Raw genomic sequence first — 20,028 nt, forward strand, 5'->3', positions numbered from 1 at the left:
TACTCTAAAACTTCCCAACATCAACACATTATTCACTGCGTTCGTACAGTGGTTCATAACCAATCGCAAACGCACTTTCATTTTGTCAAATACCTGTTTTTAAATCTTAAAAAACTTACCTTCACTAATATAAGCTTTCAGAATATCCTTTGATGAGGGTTCTTAAACACTGTGTAAATATAATTTTCTCTGCAATGTCATTGATCCACGGCCATGAAAAGATCCCGGTATTGTAAGATATAACGAGTTAGTGTTTGTGAAATATTAAAGTTTATAACAATCCAACTGGCGATGAATAATTCAAACGGAACATAAAAGTCATATAATCCTTCCTCAATATTGTCTTTAATATTGGGTATTAACTAACATAATATATCAACTACTCGCATTGGATCATTAAGACATTCTGCTGAATTTCCGTGGTATTTTTTGTAAATTACATGTAACAGTGTCTCAAATGCTGTTATACTTACATATCACAAAGCATATAAAATAGTTTGTCAACATGTACACAATTATATATTTAAGCGAACACAAATGTAAGTTTACAAGTAGGCTCACAGAGTTTCCAAAAAAAAAATCCACACTTACAGAAACTAATGACGTTTTTTTGAGGTATATATTATTGAGAATAACAAAAGTGACCGAGCGAAGTTAATACGCAGTTCCAAGTAGTGACTTGAGTCTCACCCTTACTACCATTCCGTTAAATAAGTTTCCTTATATTCCCACAACGCTTTACATTTTGAGGAATACGAACAATACTATGGTCGTGTATGGTAATGATTCACTACTAATAAGATGCAAATTATTGTTGTTATGCAATGGCGTGTGAACATTTGTATCATAAAAGGTCACTTTTTGTATTGCTCAGTGTTATGCCGAATATGGAATCTACCATTTGTTGCTTAGGGCACGTTAATATTCTCGACGTTTACTCCTAAGGTTTACGATCACGGAATCGTTTTCTATGATTACATGTAAACATCATTAACTGCATCACGTGCAACTTCCAACAGTAATGCAGTCATTTTTTGACAACACAACAAACAGTTGAATACTTAAATTACCAATACACCTTTACTTGATCATTTGCTAATGGTGAGAACTGATTGCAACTATGCAAGAATTAGTCAATCGTAACGTTGGCCTTTGTTAGGCATCGCAAGCCTTAGTAAAAAGAAATACCAAAGGCAGTTGTTGCTTCACCAGGGACCACGCACTTTTTCACATACTCCATTTGCTTTTCTCTTACAAGTAGTAAAATAAATAAACTATATGAACTTCACAGCTGGATTTCTATAACACACACCCATAACTTTTTTTAATGTCCCTGTGGTCATGTGCCGGCATTTACATATCACATAACATAATGTGGCATGTGTGTTGCATACGGGGAGTTTTCGGGGATATCTACAGTGGTCGATGAGTATAACCTTCCAACTTGCCAACAAGGTAGAACTTCGGAGGAACTTAATTGTGAGAAGTTAAACCCGCAAACCAAAGCAAAAACTAGCCTAATTTTATTATATATATATTTAAATATATCCATGGAATGCCCATTGTTACTTATTTTTTAGAGGTGTTTGATCCGAGGTGTCCCTGCCATATATCCCAGGTATTTACCAATTTATGCATATATTAAGTTATTGTACACTAGTGCGACACGTTGTCTATTAGATATAGCCCACATACAACAAACTATGACACACGCAAGAATCCAAGACTGCGCTTCCACCCCTGCCTCCTCTCACACCTACAAGTGAAATTATTTACCAGAAAGTTGGAATCCATATTAAATAACAACCTTACCCAATCTTTCTCTCTCTATTCTGAGTAGAGCGCTAAAGTGAAAGAGAAAAGTTTCTAGGGGTTGTAACACATACATCTAATCAAATCAGGGCAGTATCTGGATACAAATAAAACTGGTCCTTGCAAGCACGACAGTTTGATGCTGAACATCATGTAAACAAACTTCACGTGTGAAAACTTAATCGTTTTATCTACAAAGTTTCAAAATTTTGACTTTAAGTTCATAATTGTTCACCTTTTTCCTCAAAATAATGAATTCAAAAGTCACATAGAAATGTCAAAATGTTGACTTTGAAAGTCAAAATTTGGAAATTAAAAGTCCAAATTTTGAGATTTGGGGATTTGTTCTCCCTTTCTTATGTCCCAATTGAGCCTCCGTACGTGACAGATGAACTTCAAGGGGAAATATTGAAATGGGTCGCTTAACTTCCTTCAACCTGAAAAGAGTGCTTTTGTGATACGTCCTGGTTTTACCTAAATTTAATGTTTCGGGGTACTCAAAAGGGGGGGGGGGAGCGATCGCTGGCTAGGTCCATGTTATACAGTAAAGTATAGGAATATGTTAGAATGGCATGTCTTACTAGCCTGATGTATATTGATGGAAGCGATGCTGTTACCTATTGATAACGTCTTAACTAATGTAAATCTGTTTTAGCAATTCAGTGCATAGTTTTGTTGTATTTGTAAATAGCTTAAATAACGGCCAACGGGTAAAATATTGGTTTTCAGAAATGTAACATTAAATTTGTCCTTAAAAGCTAATGCTGCTAAATCCAACCTCCACCTCTACCAGTCATAGTCATTTGAACTTCCTCTTGTAGTTCATTATATTAGTTTTTACTTTGGAGAACCGAAAAAAATCCATACAACCCAGCTAACCACGACCAATTCCTTAATAGTGCGTGCAGTCTGTCTTAGTCAATGATGTATGACGGCAGCAAGCAACAATGGTATTTAGGTGTTATTTCTAAATCGGTTAGTTAAACAAAGCAGCACTGGTATTCATCGCCCATGGTAACGAAGACAATCACATAGAAATTCTGTTATAATTATTCATTCAGTTGAGACGATTTGGTAGATTGTACATTGGCTGAATTGGTTGTGTGTTAAAAACACCACACTATTACACATTTATATTGCAAATCGAAAGTAAACTTATAGAAAACCTTATAGTACACACATTACACGGTGTGTGCTTCCATTACAAATGTACACCGATACAATTACATCAAGGAAAACGATATTCACTATTACGAGGAATGACATACCCCTTTATAAGCTAGGTTACTTATTGTAGGCAAAGTTTTAAAGTTAGGTATATGTACCTGTTGGAATATTTTTATTTCATCTTTAATAAAGGTACGCTTTAAAGTTTGGGGACATATGCTTTATGGGAAACACAAACCAACCTCACGTATCGTCGTAATTGACTATGCCTAGTATCAAGTATTACATTATATACAGTAGCCATCTCCTTTGTATTAAATTAGATCTGAATTCCAAAACCATTCCCCCAAATAGCACAATGAAGCCCTAGTCAAAGATGTAACCTGCGTATAATTCAGTGACGCGGCGAGTTACACCGTATTAATTCAGGTTTGCATGTATTTCAAATTTGCAGGAAGTGTTAAACGGTTTTTATACAAGGTTAAAGGTTAAACATTTTCACGTTAACTAGGAAGATAATTGTGGATAGGTCGAAACTGACATTGATAGTATAAACCCTTAACAAGACCAGAGAAATGTTCTTTACAGAAAGGTTTTCGATTCAAAGAGCAATAAGGTCTCGCACCACAATTAATTGTTCCTTTGACGTACACAAAACTCGTCACTTTCAAGACCTGCTAATCATAGATGAAAGTTTTCAACTGGGTTTATCCTACCCATATCATGATAGCTGAGATATTAGCCTATCATGGCGGATGAACACTTCCCTAAGTGTGGTTCGGTACAATAAGGAGACATATCAGTCTAATGTGATTAATAACTAATGACGTCGCTTAAAGAAACATTAAAGACCGTAAACAACGACGTCCGCAATTTCCTTAACGTATTCCTACATCTACTTAGTTTATAGTTTGTTCACTGGTCAGTTCAATCACATACGGGTAATTTACAGTAAACTCTACTAGATATTCTTCACGGTGCATAATATAATTGCTTTTTTTCTCTATTGTTTAGGAGGTAAACATCATTTTGTCATGTCAATATAATTCCCACTGTTAGTGGAACGTTGTGCTAAAAAATATTCTCATTTGTGTTGTTAAAAGTAGCGTTGTACACGTATAGCAGTAATTCTATACATCCTATGTGAATTTCAACGTCACCCTCTTCCATGACAGGAGATACCATCACTAGTCGGCCATGCCATTCCGACCGTTGCTGCCGACCGTATACATGGTATACGCAACAAGGCTCACAGTAACACCTATGTCAAAGCCTTCAATCCAGAACCAGATTCATACATTTCATGCAGACTTCTTGTGGTAATTTATTGGATGAATAGCATCTGGTATATGGATTTATATCCTGTCAGTTATATGACAACTGTCTATTGTGGAAATAAGATGCCGAGGTTTTGTGTCACTAGATCATGATCAACTCAAAATTATGTCATTTAAGGAGGTGTTTTAAGTAGATTGTTAGTCGCCTGAGCCAAAAGCCTTTTATATCATAAGTCACCCAGAGTAATCCCCACGCTATACAATAAGTAATATATATCACATTAATATACGAGTGGCTGCGTCATTCGACTACACCATCATGTACTGTTAGCTATTTAGCTACAACAGTAAGAACTTTTAGGATGCCATGAATAGACCAAATCAGGTTAATCTAGTCATGAATCATAATGTAACATGGACAGATGTGGTTGTAATATGCTTCGGTAATTATATGGTATTAAATAATCGTATCCATCAGTTATGTTACGTGATATAAGTACCATGATGCTTCTAGGTTCATAATCTTTGTATAACGTAATTCAATAGTTGTTTTGCATTATTCGATACTACCACTATGTTTTTTTGCTAATTTATGATATGTGCCTGACAAGCCATATGCCTTCTGATGCTATATCGGTCATTACCCACATTGGTATTAGAAATATGAAAAGGATTATAGGCACATTATTAAAGCAATTGGTGATGACATCGTGTACAGAATACTGTAAATATATGGGTAGCACTTAGAGAGTAGTAATTGTCTGTACAAAAATGGATAAAAGACAGGATAAAGACATTTTTCTACTGACTGCTATTGTTGACTGAGCACGATGATTAATCAGTTCCATTTGTTCTGCATTATTTATCGCGTAACCGTCTGACCTGAAATGCCATTGTAGGAATGTAGAGGTTACTATACCACTGGATAGTTCTTATTTAATCAGCCCATCAATAATACATTTTCCATATGTATATTCTCATGCCTGTGGCTTATTCATGTAACAATACATGATTTTAGGGGGTGGGGGTTCATTAAGAAAGGTAAATGTTCAATATTTTGATTCAAAGCATGAAACAGTCATAAGTTTTCACATGAGGTTGTAATCAATCCGCGTTCTTCATTGAGGGCATTATTCAGTAGTAGAAATTGTTCCACTGGTGAGTAGACACACAGTGTGCTGGGAAAATAGTTGATATATGCTTCAAAACATGCATTGGTGCGGGCAACCTAATTGTGTGTGTGTCGTTTCCATAACTGTGTAATCTTCTGGAATCTCAAACAATCCTAACAATATGTTTATACTTGAGGTTGTAGCAACGGTGCAGTGTAACAAAACAAGACGCAATATAAGTATAAACACAATTCTTTAGCAAAACAATTTCGAGCGAATAGCTCTCTTTTGTCTTGATTTATTTCATTATATCAGTACTACGTGTGTCTATGAATTCCAATTGTTGTTCCGGCATGACACGGTTCAGTAGCCGATCATAGTAGCACGTTAACGGTTATGACTACGGATTTCTTGTTACTGATTACACATATGTACAGTCTGCTGTATTCAAACGTTCAACCTTACCATTGTCCCGCGTATTCTGTTTGCTACCACTCTTCTGAAGATCAAACCATTTTGAAAACTAAATCACATCAAAACGTCTAAATTAAGAGTTCAAGTTCATACACTGAATACGTTCAAATCAGTTACAAATACCTTTTATTTACCAAAGATCAATTGTAGATTAAAGATTTACGAAACATTCTGATTTGTTTTTGTTTAATTCACGAGACGAGTGGTCTGTGACTGCAATGTAGTCAAGGCCACACGAATAGTAGCATGGTATGTATAGTTACTAGTTAATGAAAAACATTGTAACAATGATATTTACCAACAATAGCGCACTTATAGCAGTCTGGTAGTCTTGTTGTACAGTATAGATGTAACACGCATAACACGCTCTACAATATGCAAACCAATAACAACCCCGTCTTAACAGCCGAGAGGGGCACTACGATGTATGATACGTGTTGTCTAACTTACGTACCCTAAATTTTAATATTTCACTGATTGATTATATTGATAATAATTGGTATATTCGTACACTATTTGAAAAACAAATGTTGCCACATGAAAGCAAAGCAAAACAAAACGTTTACTCCAAATTTAGCATGTTGTAGTGTTTTGTACGTAACCGTGTGTAAAAAAAGTAATTCGACGTTCATTCAAATAGCGAGATGTACTTCTTATTGGCAATGATGTTGAGTTAGTTGTGTAGTTTTACTTAAAAAATATTACAACAGTATTGTGATGCCCTTCAAAGTCGTTATTGTATTCACTATATTCTTTATTGAGTTGAAGGTATAATGTAATGATGTTGAATAGCTCGACAGGGCTCCGAGAGTAAGCGGAATCCACAAATACTATGATCTGATGACAAACTTCTTAACCAATGTACATCTGTTCATCAATCCAGTACATATAGGTTTTCAGAAAGTTCACATTTAATTTGTCCTTCAAGACTGTTACTGATTAAATTAAATTTCCCCCTCTACCCGTCATAGTCATTTGAACTTCCTCTTTTAGTCCACACTATTAACTTCATTTTTGAGAACCACGAACATGAATACAACCCTGCTAACGGGACTGATTCTTTCATATAGTGCAGTCTGTCTTAGCCAATGATGTGTGACGTTAGCGACCAACAGTGTATTTAGGTGTTATTTCTAAATCGGTTAGATACACAAAGCTGCACTGTTATTCATCGCCCAAGGTAACGGAGACAATTGCATAGAAATTGTTACAATTATTCATTCAATCGTGGCGATTTGGTAGATTGTACATCGGCTGCAGTTGTTAATCTTGTGTGTTATAAACAGCAAATTAGTACACGTATACACGGCAAATCGAAAGATAAACATATAGTCCACACATCACACGCGGTGTGCGTCCATTATATATGTACACCCATAAGTTTACATCATAGAAAACGATATTCACTATTACGGGTAGCTACATATCACATCCTAGGCTAGTGTTATGTAGTATGAAGTTATATCCCCATTACATCACTTTAAGCATGTATTCCACTTTGTCCTAAGAGTGACTACTTACTTCCTATTCCCATGTTTATTCACTCCTCACCCACATCACAGTCATACAAGTCCCCTTTGATTCAATTGTAAGATATCCTCATGCTTGACCACAGATGACAACCCGTTGCATCTCATGTGTATAAACATGTGGTTAGTCAAAGCCTTTTTTCTAATGCCTTAGTAAATTATAAGTAAATATCTCAGAAAAAGAGTTTATGTTACAGAGAGGTTTTTGCCCTTTTCTCAGGAAGCTAAATAACGTAAACACTTTTTTAGTTAGAATGAGAAAAGGACTTACATTCCATACTTCAGAGAGTGCACTTTAGACACTATTCTGGATCCGCAATCCACTAACAATAATATCTCAGAATAAAAAAAAGTGTATGTTCTACAATTAAATCTGAGTATGTAGATATTATTTATCTGCTGTCAATTCTACTTATTTAATAATTCAGCCCTGAACCTATTGAGCCGGGGCACCCAACGTAACACTACATGGAACTTATTGAAGGCAAGTTGTTATTTGTAACCGTTATACTATTTTTATTTCATCTTTAATACAGGTACACTTTAAAGTTTGGGGATATATGCTATTAGGAAAAAAGAAACAACCTTACTTGTCGTCGTAATTGACTATACCCAGTATGAAGTATTAATTTAATATACAGTCGCTTTAACTTCTTTTGTACTAAATGAGGACTGAAACAACAACATTCTCCCGAATTACACAGTAAAGCCCTAGTCCTAGCTGTAACCTACGTATAATTCAGTGACGCGGTGAGTTACACCCTGTTTATTTAGGTTTGTATGCATTTCAACTGTGCAGGAAGTGCAAACGGCTTCTAATACAAGGTAAAATGTAAAAGGTCTCGTGAACTAGAAAGATAATTGTAGAGAGAGCAAAGTAATATAAGTCACATGAATCTACGAGTGGCTGCGTCATTCAACTACACTATTATTTAATATTATATATGGCTAGAGAAGGAAACATTTTAAGGATACCATGAATAACAAAGTCAGGTTAATCTAGTCGTGAATCATATTTTAACGTGGAAAACATAGGGTTGGACTATGCTTCATTGATTATGTGGTGTTAAATAATCGTATCAATCAGTTATGTTACGCGGCATAAGTACCTTGATGCTCCTAGGTTCATAATAACTGTATAACGTAATGCAATAGTTGTTAAGCAGTATTCGATAATACCACCATGTTTATGAAAAGTGCCTGATATGCCATATGCATTACGGTGCTATATCGTTCATTACCCACATAGGTATCAGAACTGTGAAATGGATTATAGCTACTTTATGAAAGCAATCGGTAATAACATCGTGAACAGAATACTGTAAATATATAGGTAGCACTTACAAAGTAGTAATTGTTTGTAGAAATGTGGTAAAACAGGCTAAAGACAGCTTTTACTAACTGTTATTGTTGACTGAACACGATGACTAATCAGTTCCATTTGTTTAGTTTTCTGTATTATAGATTGCTTCGCCGTCTGACCTGAAATATCATTGTAGGTATGTCCATGTTACTATAGGCGTGGAGAGTGCTTATGCAAGTTTCCCATCATCAATTAAAATGTGTCATATGACTATTCCAATGCCTGCTGCTTTTTATGTTAATAGTACTGTAGTTAAGGGGGGGGGGGGTCATTAATATCATGTGAAGGTACAATATTTTAAGTCAAAGCATGAAACCTTTAAACAATTATGAGTTTTTTCATGAGGTTGTAATGTTTTTAAATTATTCATATAGGGGATTAGTCAGTGGTCGATTTTTTTCCACTGGTGAGTGAACACGCAGTTTGCTGGTCAAAATAAGTTAATATATGCTTCATCGCATGCACTAGTGGCAACCTAAATGTGTGTTTGTTGTTTCTAGAACTGTAAAATATTAAAACAATCCTTACAATATACTTGTACTTGAGCGTGTAGCAAGGTTACAGTGTAGAAAAAGACGCAATAAAAGTTTAAATACACTGCTTACACGTGATATGCACCAACTTGCCCTAAGCAGAAATATTTTATTGTTGCTAAGTGATTTCGTACTTCCTTTATCATTAGCAAAACGATTTTGAGCGAATCCTTCTCCTTTGTCTTGGTTTCTTTTATTGTATCAGTGCTACGTATATCTATGAATTCCGATGATTGTTTAAGCATTGTACGGCTCAGTAGCCAATCATAGTAACACGTTAACGGCTATGACTATGGATTTTTTGTTACTGATAACACACATGTACAGTGTGTTCTCTCAAACATTCAACGGATAGTTTTACACCTTACGTTGTACCACGTACTTTGTTTGCTACAACTCTTCTGAAGATCAAACCATTTTGAAAACTAAATCACAAAAACAAATACAATTAAGCGTTTAAATTCATACATTGAAAGCGTTCAAAGTAGTTACAAATACGTTTTATTTACCGAAGGTCAATTGAAGATGAAAGACTTAAGAGACATTCTGATCGTTTGTTTTTTTAATTTCCGAAACGGTTGATCTGAGACTGGGAGTGTAGTTAAAAATGTATATATTGCATCCTACTCCCTAGTTCATGAAATATATTGCAACAATGGTATTTAACAACCCTATAGTGAGCCTCTATAAGTACGCCATTTTTGTTGAACAGTGTTGATTTAACACACAAATATTCCTCTCTACAACCTGCAAACTAATTACAATCCCGTCTTAACTGGAATTTCTCAATTCAAACCTGATATACTGCGACAGCAGAGAGAGGCTATAAGATGTATGACAGGTTTGTCTTACTAACGTACCCTAAAGTAAAATATCACTGATTAATTATGTTGACAATAATTGGTTCACTCGCACACAATGTGGAAGGTATGTTGCCGCCTGCAATGAAACAAAACGTTAACTGCAAATTCAGCATGTTGTAGTGTTGTGTAGATTGACGTATACATTACGTGGTTTAGAGTGTTCACTGAAATAATTAGATGTCCCATCTGTTGAGTTAGTTATGTTGAGTTAGTTATGAAAGTAGGTATGTTGCTTGAGATCGTGTGTGAATGCATCTTGAAAGGTTGTGTTGCATTGCGTGTGAATATAACTCCAAGCAGTATGGTGTTTAGTTTGATTATGAGTTAAACTGATAGTAACAACACGGTCACGTTAAACGTTTACTTCTCATTCAGGCAATGTGGTGCCTTGACATTTGAAACCATTACAGATGCATCTCGATGTTAATGATGTTAAGCGTGTTGACACACTTTTCATTTGCAATACTATACAGTGGGTAAATACAGTTGAGAATATCCTTCATTTGTTTCATGAAGAAATCCGTGATAATGTTAGATTGGGTTGTTTTAGTTGTAAAATCGATGAACCGCAAGAAAATGAAAATCATGGAGACATATCTTCTTGTCATCACAATGCTTTCGAGTTAACATACAATGATAATGACATAGATACTAATATCTATCGTCATTAACATGTATCATGTGATTTGTTTTCGTTTGGAAAAGTTTATTTGTTAGTACTTACTTATTTTTAAACACCCAGGTGAAAATTCCAGTTAATACCTGTTGAACTGGTTTTAACAGGTATCTGTTGCAACTGGTATTTGGTGACAGGTAATAACAGGTATTAAATAGTATTAACGGGTGTTAACTGGTGTTGACAGGTATTAACTGGTATTAACAGGTTTCAACTGTTTTCAACATGCATAACAGTTTTTAACTGGTATTAACAGGTATTAGCTGGTATTTACAGGTTTCAACTGTTTTCAACAGGTTTCAACAGGCACAACAGCTTTAGCTGGTATTAACAGGTTTCAACTGTTTTCAACAGGCATAACAGTTCTTAACTGGTATTAACAGGTTTCAACTGTTTTCAACAAGTTTCAACAGCTTTTAATTGGCATAAACAGGTATTAACTGGTAATAACAGGTTTCAACTGTTTTCAACAGGCGCAACAGCTACTAACTGGTAATAACATACTGTATGAACTGGTTTCAACTGTTTTCAACAGGGGTAACAGGTTTTAACTGGTTCTGTTTTCAACATGTCTTTACTGGTATTGAAAACGTTTCAACAGGTAAGAACATGTATGGAAGGTTTTAAGCTGGTTATAACAGTAGGATTTTCTACAGGTTCAATTGTTTTCAACAAGTTATCTGGTGAAAACAGGTGGCGATGAATTTCAACAGGTTTAAAATTACTCTTTACAGTTGCACATGATGTAGGTCTAACACTTAACAAGCAAGTTAAGGCGAGAGAGAACTTCCAGCAGATGGAGTAAAAATCACTGTTAACAAAAATCTGAAAATATCATTTTATTCCAAAACGTTAAGACAAGTTAATGGATCAAACATGAATGGCAAAATTATAGTACTGCACAATAATGCAAAGTTGAGGGCACTGGAAAAGAAAACATAAATTTGGAGTTTAACAAGAAAGCAAACTTCTGAAGTAAACGCTTTCATATTACACATTAAAAACTTACATATATTATGAAATACCAACTAAATATGTTCATTAAAACAATGATTGGCAATTAAGAAAGGAAACTCTATCTGTTAAAACAATATAAAGGTTAATTTTTTATCAATCATTATATCAAAATAAAAGTTACAGCTGAATAGATAAAAGTTATTAAAGAGTTAGCATTACCAAACTATGTAGTCTGCAATTCTGCATGTTAGGCAGACAATAATAATAGCTAGTCAGACAGTAACCTTTTGAAAGGAATTCATTTTTAAAATGGCTACAAATCAGATCTTAAAAAAACAATATTTACCTACAAAGCATGTATTTGTAATGCATATTTATATTGAACACATATGTGATGACAATATACTGTCTATTCTGGAGCTTAAATAAAAATCTGAATACTGTTGAATGGCATTTGTACATACTGATTACTAGAAATGTGAGTTCTTTAAAAAAAAAAAAAAAGGCAAACGTGGAAAGATGACTTTGCCAAGTAAAAGTCAACATCAGTCTATAATAGTCATGGTTAAACCACTTTCAAGAAAAAAACTGTCCAGAAGATCTCCATTGAAAACTTAAGTTGTAATTAACAGCAACATACTTTCCATTTCCTGAATTTAATTAAAACACTAAATACCATATAATGGCAAACAATAACTGTTAAAAACATAATAATAAATATGGGTTTAATCCTACTTTGAAAACAGAACTGTCTGGAAAAATTCCTCTGAAAAGTTAACTTGTCAGTGACAGCAATATGCTGTCAGTTTGAATAAAACTAAAGACTGTTTAATGGTAAGCAATAACCATTGAAAAAAAATAATATGTTACTAATGTTTAAGGCCTTCTTTGTTTTACGATTGATGTCAGCTTCTCGGATATGCATTTGCTGAATCTTGTAGCTTCCTCAGTAAACTGCAGCTTTCTTTCAAACGTTCCACGAATTGTGCTGCAAGAAACAAAGGGTATGAACACTTAAGAATTGACTTATCATGATTAACAGTAACAGTGTGGTCCTAAAACTTAACAAACTCTCTTGCATTGCTAGATGAGTGCTTTCATGGAAAGTGAAGGTCAAACTTTCCTATGGTTTAGAATGTCTCACGATATTTATCTCTGTTGGTATCCAACCTGAATGGACTAGCAATCAGTCTAACCAAGAACATTCTTTTGGTCTAGAATTTGGGTTGCTCAATCTTTTGGTTGGAAAAACTACACCACTATGGTAGTTTGATTGTAGGCTGCCTGTCAGAACTCAAAGGCAATTAAGAACCAACCAAAATGATATCAGTTGTTAACTCATGATACTGGAATGCATAATCCTACTGATAAATAGTTCTGTCAGTGTTAAAAAATTACTTACTCCTGAAAAACAGCTTATTCAGTAAATTATATTGTACACTTGTGTACTACGTCATGAGCTTGTAATATAAATGGTTACTTGCAAGTAGCTTTTCATAGTGACTAACCTTCCATAGCATTAACCTTCACGGGAGACAACAACGGTTTTGCATCTCTGTCAATGTTGAATCTTGTGCAAGCATTCCCAACGACTTTTGTTTTCAAAGTGTTGGTACCCCAAATCAACACCAGTAAAGTCTTCACGAACATAGAGTGTTTCTCTTAACTACAAATGGCCTCCCACTTGTCTTCAGGAAGCCCAAAATCTGCACCAATATTGCCCTGTGAACAGAAAATATGATATACCTGTAAGCATATATACAGATATAGCACATGATAACTCACATTATCATAAACATACATTTACATTAAAATTTTATATCAACATATCAACAAATCAAGGTCCCTCAAATTATAAGCAGGAATAGCAGCTTTACCAAATAATTACTAGCTTTGCACTATAACAACAAGTTATTTTTCAAAGCTTAATAACCATGTTTATAATTATCCCAAATCAGTAAAAAAATTGGCCAAACTTATGACGCTTGTACATAAATGATGTACCAGACTGTTTTTTTTATATTATATATAAACAGGTTATGAAAAGTATTTAAATAATATCATTACACACTTGGGTACAATAGTTAAACTCACCTTTCCATCTTTTTTCTCTATGGCACTTGTTCCTTTGCTTTTTAGACTCTCGGATAAACCCTTAATATCATCTTACACCATTATGTCTTTAAGCCATATACGTTCTCCTCTTCTGTTGTTGCCTCCACACTGGTGTCGTACATCACAGGAAACCTCACCTGGATATTTGGTTTTTCAATTCTTCCTGGAAAAGGAAATAGCAAAGCAGCAGTAGTCATCATTTGAAAAAAATGAAATAAAGTTATCACCACAAAGTGATGTGAGATTTGCTTCCACAATAGTTTAAAAAAAGAATCCCAAAGTTTGAAGCAGACTGTATAAAGCTGAACATTTGAACCAGAGTGTCATCATCATTGCAACCAGAATCAAATGCCCAGACTACAGAGATAATAACACATGGGCTAAATCTTTGTTTGTTTTTAAGATCTAAAAATACAAGATTTTAGAAACACAAATGCACTGAGCCAACTTATTTATAGGCCTAATTGTTTTAAGTTGTTATTTTGCTTGCTCACTTAACAAGTCTATTTAGACCTAGGCTAGAGAAGAAACAGTTCTTTGTCACACTAAGTTAGTTTGTCTTTCAGTCGTTTTTTTAGTCTTACTAGTAGTAGTACTAAAGTATATAATACCGGTGACTAGCCAACATAATTTGTTCAGCCTACTGTAACAGTAAGTTTGAAGGTCTAGCCTTGTTTTATTCAATATCACATAGCCTACCCATTTAGATTCACATGGGAAATTCAAGAAATCTATACCAAATGAGTGTAGACCTAAGCTTCAACTATTGAAACTCAGTCCCAGCATTTGTTTGGAAATAAATTAGAAGAAAAAATGAAATAAAGTTATCACCACAAAGTGATGTGAGATTTGCTTCCACAATAGTTTAAAAAAAGAATCCCAAAGTTTGAAGCAGACTGTATAAAGCTGAACATTTGAACCAGAGTGTCATCATCATTGCAACCAGAATCAAATGCCCAGACTACAGAGATAATAACACATGGGCTAAATCTTTGTTTGTTTTTAAGATCTAAAAATACAAGATTTTAGAAACACAAATGCACTGAGCCAACTTATTTATAGGCCTAATTGTTTTAAGTTGTTATTTTGCTTGCTCACTTAACAAGTCTATTTAGACCTAGGCTAGAGAAGAAACAGTTCTTTGTCACACTAAGTTAGTTTGTCTTTCAGTCGTTTTTTTAGTCTTACTAGTAGTAGTACTAAAGTATATAATACCGGTGACTAGCCAACATAATTTGTTCAGCCTACTGTAACAGTAAGTTTGAAGGTCTAGCCTTGTTTTATTCAATATCACATAGCCTACCCATTTAGATTCACATGGGAAATTCAAGAAATCTATACCAAATGAGTGTAGACCTAAGCTTCAACTATTGAAACTCAGTCCCAGCATTTGTTTGGAAATAAATTAGAAGATTATGTGCGACTGTTCAATCTAGTCCAATACACACATAACACATTGTTAATTGGTGTTTAGAATGCACAGTTTAGTGTTGAGAATGCACTGCAGTACTCAATAGAAAACCTAGGCTACTCACTGTCATTGCACTTGTGTATTGCGAAACGCTAGCCTAACAACGGTCACAAAAACTGCGTAGCGTAACGCTAATATTAATACTACTTTGTGCCAGTGCCTAATTAACGTTTAACAATTAACGTTAGTTTTACCTCCAAGTTTAAGGAATAACAGGTAGGCCGATGGTGGCGGTTAATACTTCCATTCTTCTATAGATCTTCTTGGGTGATTAACAGTTGAAAGTTGCTTAGAGTGATCGTATTAAACAATGCCAAGCAATGCTTACGTTGTGCAATGCAAGTTGCCGTTGCTCCTCGGTTTCGAAATTGAAAATGGTGTTGAAGTCAAAGTTCAACTTAAACCTCGTACAAAATGTGATTATCAAAAAAATTGACAAAATTGTCTTTGGCCTCCCAATTTGACAGTTTTATGTCACTGAAAATTACAAATATCATTAATTGATATCAACAATTTAAAACAACAGTAAATAAGAAAGGATTAAATCATAATACAATTTAAACATTAATTATTTTATCTTGATCTTGACTTGGCAATATGCGTCTTACTTTCTTAGACTATGAATCACTGATCTAAATATAGATGCGAGCTCGTCTCAATCTTTTGATGTAAGTGTATGATACGTATTCATATACTATCTGGAAGAACTCTCTCATAAATTTAATATGTGAATTTTTCATTTTACCTTAATGTACCAAATAGAATAAACAACTCAGTGATCAGACATATGTTATTCCACATCTTTGCAGTGGCAAAGCCAGCGAGGGTGGGGAAGGGGGGGCAGGGGAAAGAGTACCTCCACAAAAAAAATTGGGGACGTGATGTCCGACGGTGAAAAAAACGAAGGGAGCAAAAAAAAGGAAATAATTGCATCATTTTGCATATAAGCCCTTTTTGAGAAACAAACATTTTCAAGCCCCCCTCCCCTCATAAACCTTCCCTGACAACGGTGATCCACCATTATGTGCCTTAAAGTGGAGACAGAAATTTGAACCAACTGGTACCTGTTGAATGCAACTGGTGTAACAGGTACTTGTTAAACCAGTTGTTTTCAACAGGTACCTGTTAAACCAGTTGTTTTCAACAGGTACCTGTTAAACCAGTTGTTTTCAACCGGTACCTGTTTAACTAGTTGTTTTCAACAGGTAGCTGTTAAACCAGTTGTTTTCAACAGGTACCTGTTAAACCAGTTGTTTTCAACAGGTATTTTACCTGTTGAAAGCAACTGGTTTAACTGGTACCTGTTAAAACCAATTAGTACCTGTTACAGCTTACAGGTAATTTACCTGTTGCAACAGGTAATTAACTGGTATAAACTGGTTTTGGTCACAATACCTGATAAAACCAGTTGTCGTTAACAGGTACCTGTTAGTCCCTGTTGGTTCCGGTTAAAACCAGTTGAAATTGTAACAGGTATTAACAGGAATTTTCTCCTGGGATGCATTATTTATATTTTCCATCATGACTCCATTACCTACCATCAGACACATATTAGACTTGATACTGTTTTCATGCTCTGTGACAATCAACAATGATTTAGATTTGTTCAATGCAACGTCTACTAAGTAAGGGTTAATCAACGGTGTGCCGTGCGTTTATGGCAGGATAATGAACGAAATGAGGTATATCTGAAGCGATGCGTAAGATCGTATCCGGAGTGCATGCATCCAGCGATACGGTTATACCCCCGTGAGTTCATTCACACAAAACACTGAATAAGCATTAATTTATATTTGAGAACGATACATTTATATATGAAAAAACAATTAGAACAGATTAAACAGCAACTTTCTCAAAGGTACCCGGTTGTTCTATACTGTTAGTTAAAAGTCTTAAAGCAAATGTAAAAGCGCATGTTAAATAACAGTCATGATGATAATTAGGTTACATATTGGGCAATTCTCCAACACGATATGACGCAAGAGCTTCTGCGCCTGCGTCCGATTGACATAGCAATACAAGGACATATTCCTTTCAAGACGTAAAATAATTGCCTGAAACTTGACATTCTCTTAGAAGTTAAGCTTGTAGCGTGAACGTATGCTTCTTCTTGGTATGAAATGTTTGTGTGCACCGAGCAATGGAAACGCAAAACGCAATTGTAGAAGAATGGGCGTGCCATAAAGTGAAAACCGTGTAACCATTAGTTGTGATAAATCTTTACAAAAGGAAGTGCTTTGCTGATTGTATCGTATATGTCTTATTTGTATAACTGATCTACTAAAACTTATACTAAATATTTTTTATTTAGCTGGAATATTGATATAAAGGAATACATTGCTATTAGTAAATGTAAATATCTATCAAACGAAAAACGGTTTAAGCAACCACCCAACATCAGTTTCGTCGACATGATGTAGCAAGTACCTCAGGCATGAGTCACATAAGCCTGTTCTTATTTATTTTATCAAACAAGAACAGATAATTACTGATTTGGTGTTGATTAGAAAGATGAGTACTATATATGATTTCAAACATATTAAATTAACAATTCAATATGTGCGCAAAACAGTAAACAACCAATTAGTTAAGCCAAGAGCAAGATTGACTTCAATATCACACAGTACTATGAATCTGAGTAGATGAACGGTTAGCTCATTTCATCATAACTTTTACTGTATTATCAGCAATAGGAGGGCGTCATTCCGGATATGTAATGGATTTACGGTAGTTTACATTACGGTAATCACACACAGTAAAATTATAGTGGGGCTAAAGTGTTGTGCAATATTTACAAGACGCTGAGTAAAACATACATATCAGGCGACAGAAAGACAGGTGTAGTGATATACAAATGCGTATTGAGTGATATCTGGACTCGTTTGCCATTTTTTACCGGTAAAACAAAAAGCTGGTGTAGTTTTTACACTACACTGTGACAAATACAGTAATGTTGCAACGTCAAGGTGTTAACCCGCTTTCAAACCGCCCGCTGCTTGCAGAACGACAAGTTGGATGCCACTAACAGTTCGAGAGTTGGTTAACAATTTCTGGAAAGCAACGGCCTAGCGTAATTTAAGCCACAATTTGAAAGTAGGATGGTGTATTTCGTGCATCAGTTATAGCTTTTTGTGCGGAAAGAACAATATTTGAATAAGTCTTGAATTACAATTTCATCGATGAATGCTGAACGAAAACTGTTTGTGCGGCATATACACTTATCCTAAGCCTCACTCATGTTTAATGTTAGGACTAACTGTTATTGTAAGATCTTACGTTAGGCTAAACTATGTCTAATTCTAAGGCGGTACGCCTACATCATGTAGCCTACACCTTGTTCGTTCCTCTGTCCATTTTCACTTCATGCTCAGAGAAACAGGGTAGTGCACATTAACATGTTTTTCGTTCTAAGGTTATTACTCATTCAGTAACTTATGAGAGTAACATATGCTAGGTCAGATACATACGAACTACATACGTACTAACCCCTTGGTCCAAGGTGGCTTAAAATAATTATGTTAGTTTTTGTTTACCTTTGAACGCAAATGACTTTGTACGTGAAGGAACTAAGTTATGTTATTGAGTGGGCTCACCAGTAAGCACAATGTAAAATAAACACATTCTCACAACTAGAGTCCTCTTCAGAGGTACTGAACTTTGAATCAAGTGCGGCTTGTTTCAAGGGCATAGGTATTCCGGTAGCTGGACACTTTGGTCGGTACATAGCCGACAATGTGGACCATAATCTGAGGACTTTAGATGGACGCGGTACAGTCCATGCAATGGGCATCATAATGACAATGACCCCAGGTATGCCAAAAAAGAAAGTTGCTATTCCGCGACTAACCAACCTCTTAACTGCAGGTGGACTGGAGGATAACAAAATTGCAATTCGCTACTATAGATACCTTAAAGGGAAGAGCCTTCCATTGGTATTCGGGAAATTGCCCCTGGTTGAAATAGCCAATGAACAGCATGGAAAACTGGACAGTTTGTGGAAAGTATCATGGTTCCTTCGACCACGTTCTCCAGGCTGGAGTGGAATGATGCAGGCATTGCGCAAGGGTGACCATCCAGGAAAGTCTATTGTTCACTTACTTCCTATGTTGGATCTTGACCCAAATGATATGACATTCATGTATTCTACACCTCACTTCGTTGCGACTGAAAGCAATCGCCAAGGCACAGTTCCAGTGGCAACATTCGACCAGCCTCTCTGGTGGAAATCTAGAAGAATCATTCTGAATGAAGACGCAGCCAGCATTCTCAAGCCAATCATACTGATACTTGGGGGTTTTCACACCGCAATGAGTTACCTTGGCAGTATCGGTCACATAATGGAAGGATCGGGCCTGAAGGAAATGCTGGAGCTAGTTTATGCTGGCAATGCTGTGGAGCACATGTTAGGTGGAAAGGCATATTCAAGGGCTGTTAGAGGACACTTCCTGGTAGACGCTGCTTTAAATGCGATCCTCTTAACACGATGCTATGATGTACCAGTTTTTTTCAGAAGAGGAAGACGTCCCAGATACCTCAGATGACCTTCGGGAGGCCCTGAAATGCTGGGATGCTTTCCTGGCAGAGGAGATGACTGACGAAGTGGTTTGTCAGCAGGATGTGTTTGACCGGATAAAGGAGAAAATGGGAGCAGAGAAAGAACGTTTGTCTGAGTCCCCAAC

The 20,028-nt window shown here is 35.6% G+C and overlaps 1 protein-coding gene and 1 long non-coding RNA gene across 2 annotated transcripts in view; both read right to left on the reverse strand.

The window, feature by feature from the left end:
• Positions 1-20,028, reverse strand: part of LOC139982120 (uncharacterized) — a 671,468-nt gene that overhangs the window by 133,342 nt on the left and 518,098 nt on the right. The window lies entirely within an intron of this gene.
• Positions 11,374-16,562, reverse strand: LOC139982157 (uncharacterized). Its single transcript, XR_011798002.1, has 4 exons — positions 15,544-16,562; positions 13,858-14,041; positions 13,272-13,485; positions 11,374-12,751 (listed from the first exon to the last, which is right to left on the reverse strand). It is a non-coding gene; the product is annotated as an uncharacterized lncRNA (long non-coding RNA).

Source organism: Apostichopus japonicus, chromosome 16 (genome assembly GCF_037975245.1).
Source record: "Apostichopus japonicus isolate 1M-3 chromosome 16, ASM3797524v1, whole genome shotgun sequence".
Classification (NCBI taxonomy): domain Eukaryota; kingdom Metazoa; phylum Echinodermata; class Holothuroidea; order Aspidochirotida; family Stichopodidae; genus Apostichopus; species Apostichopus japonicus.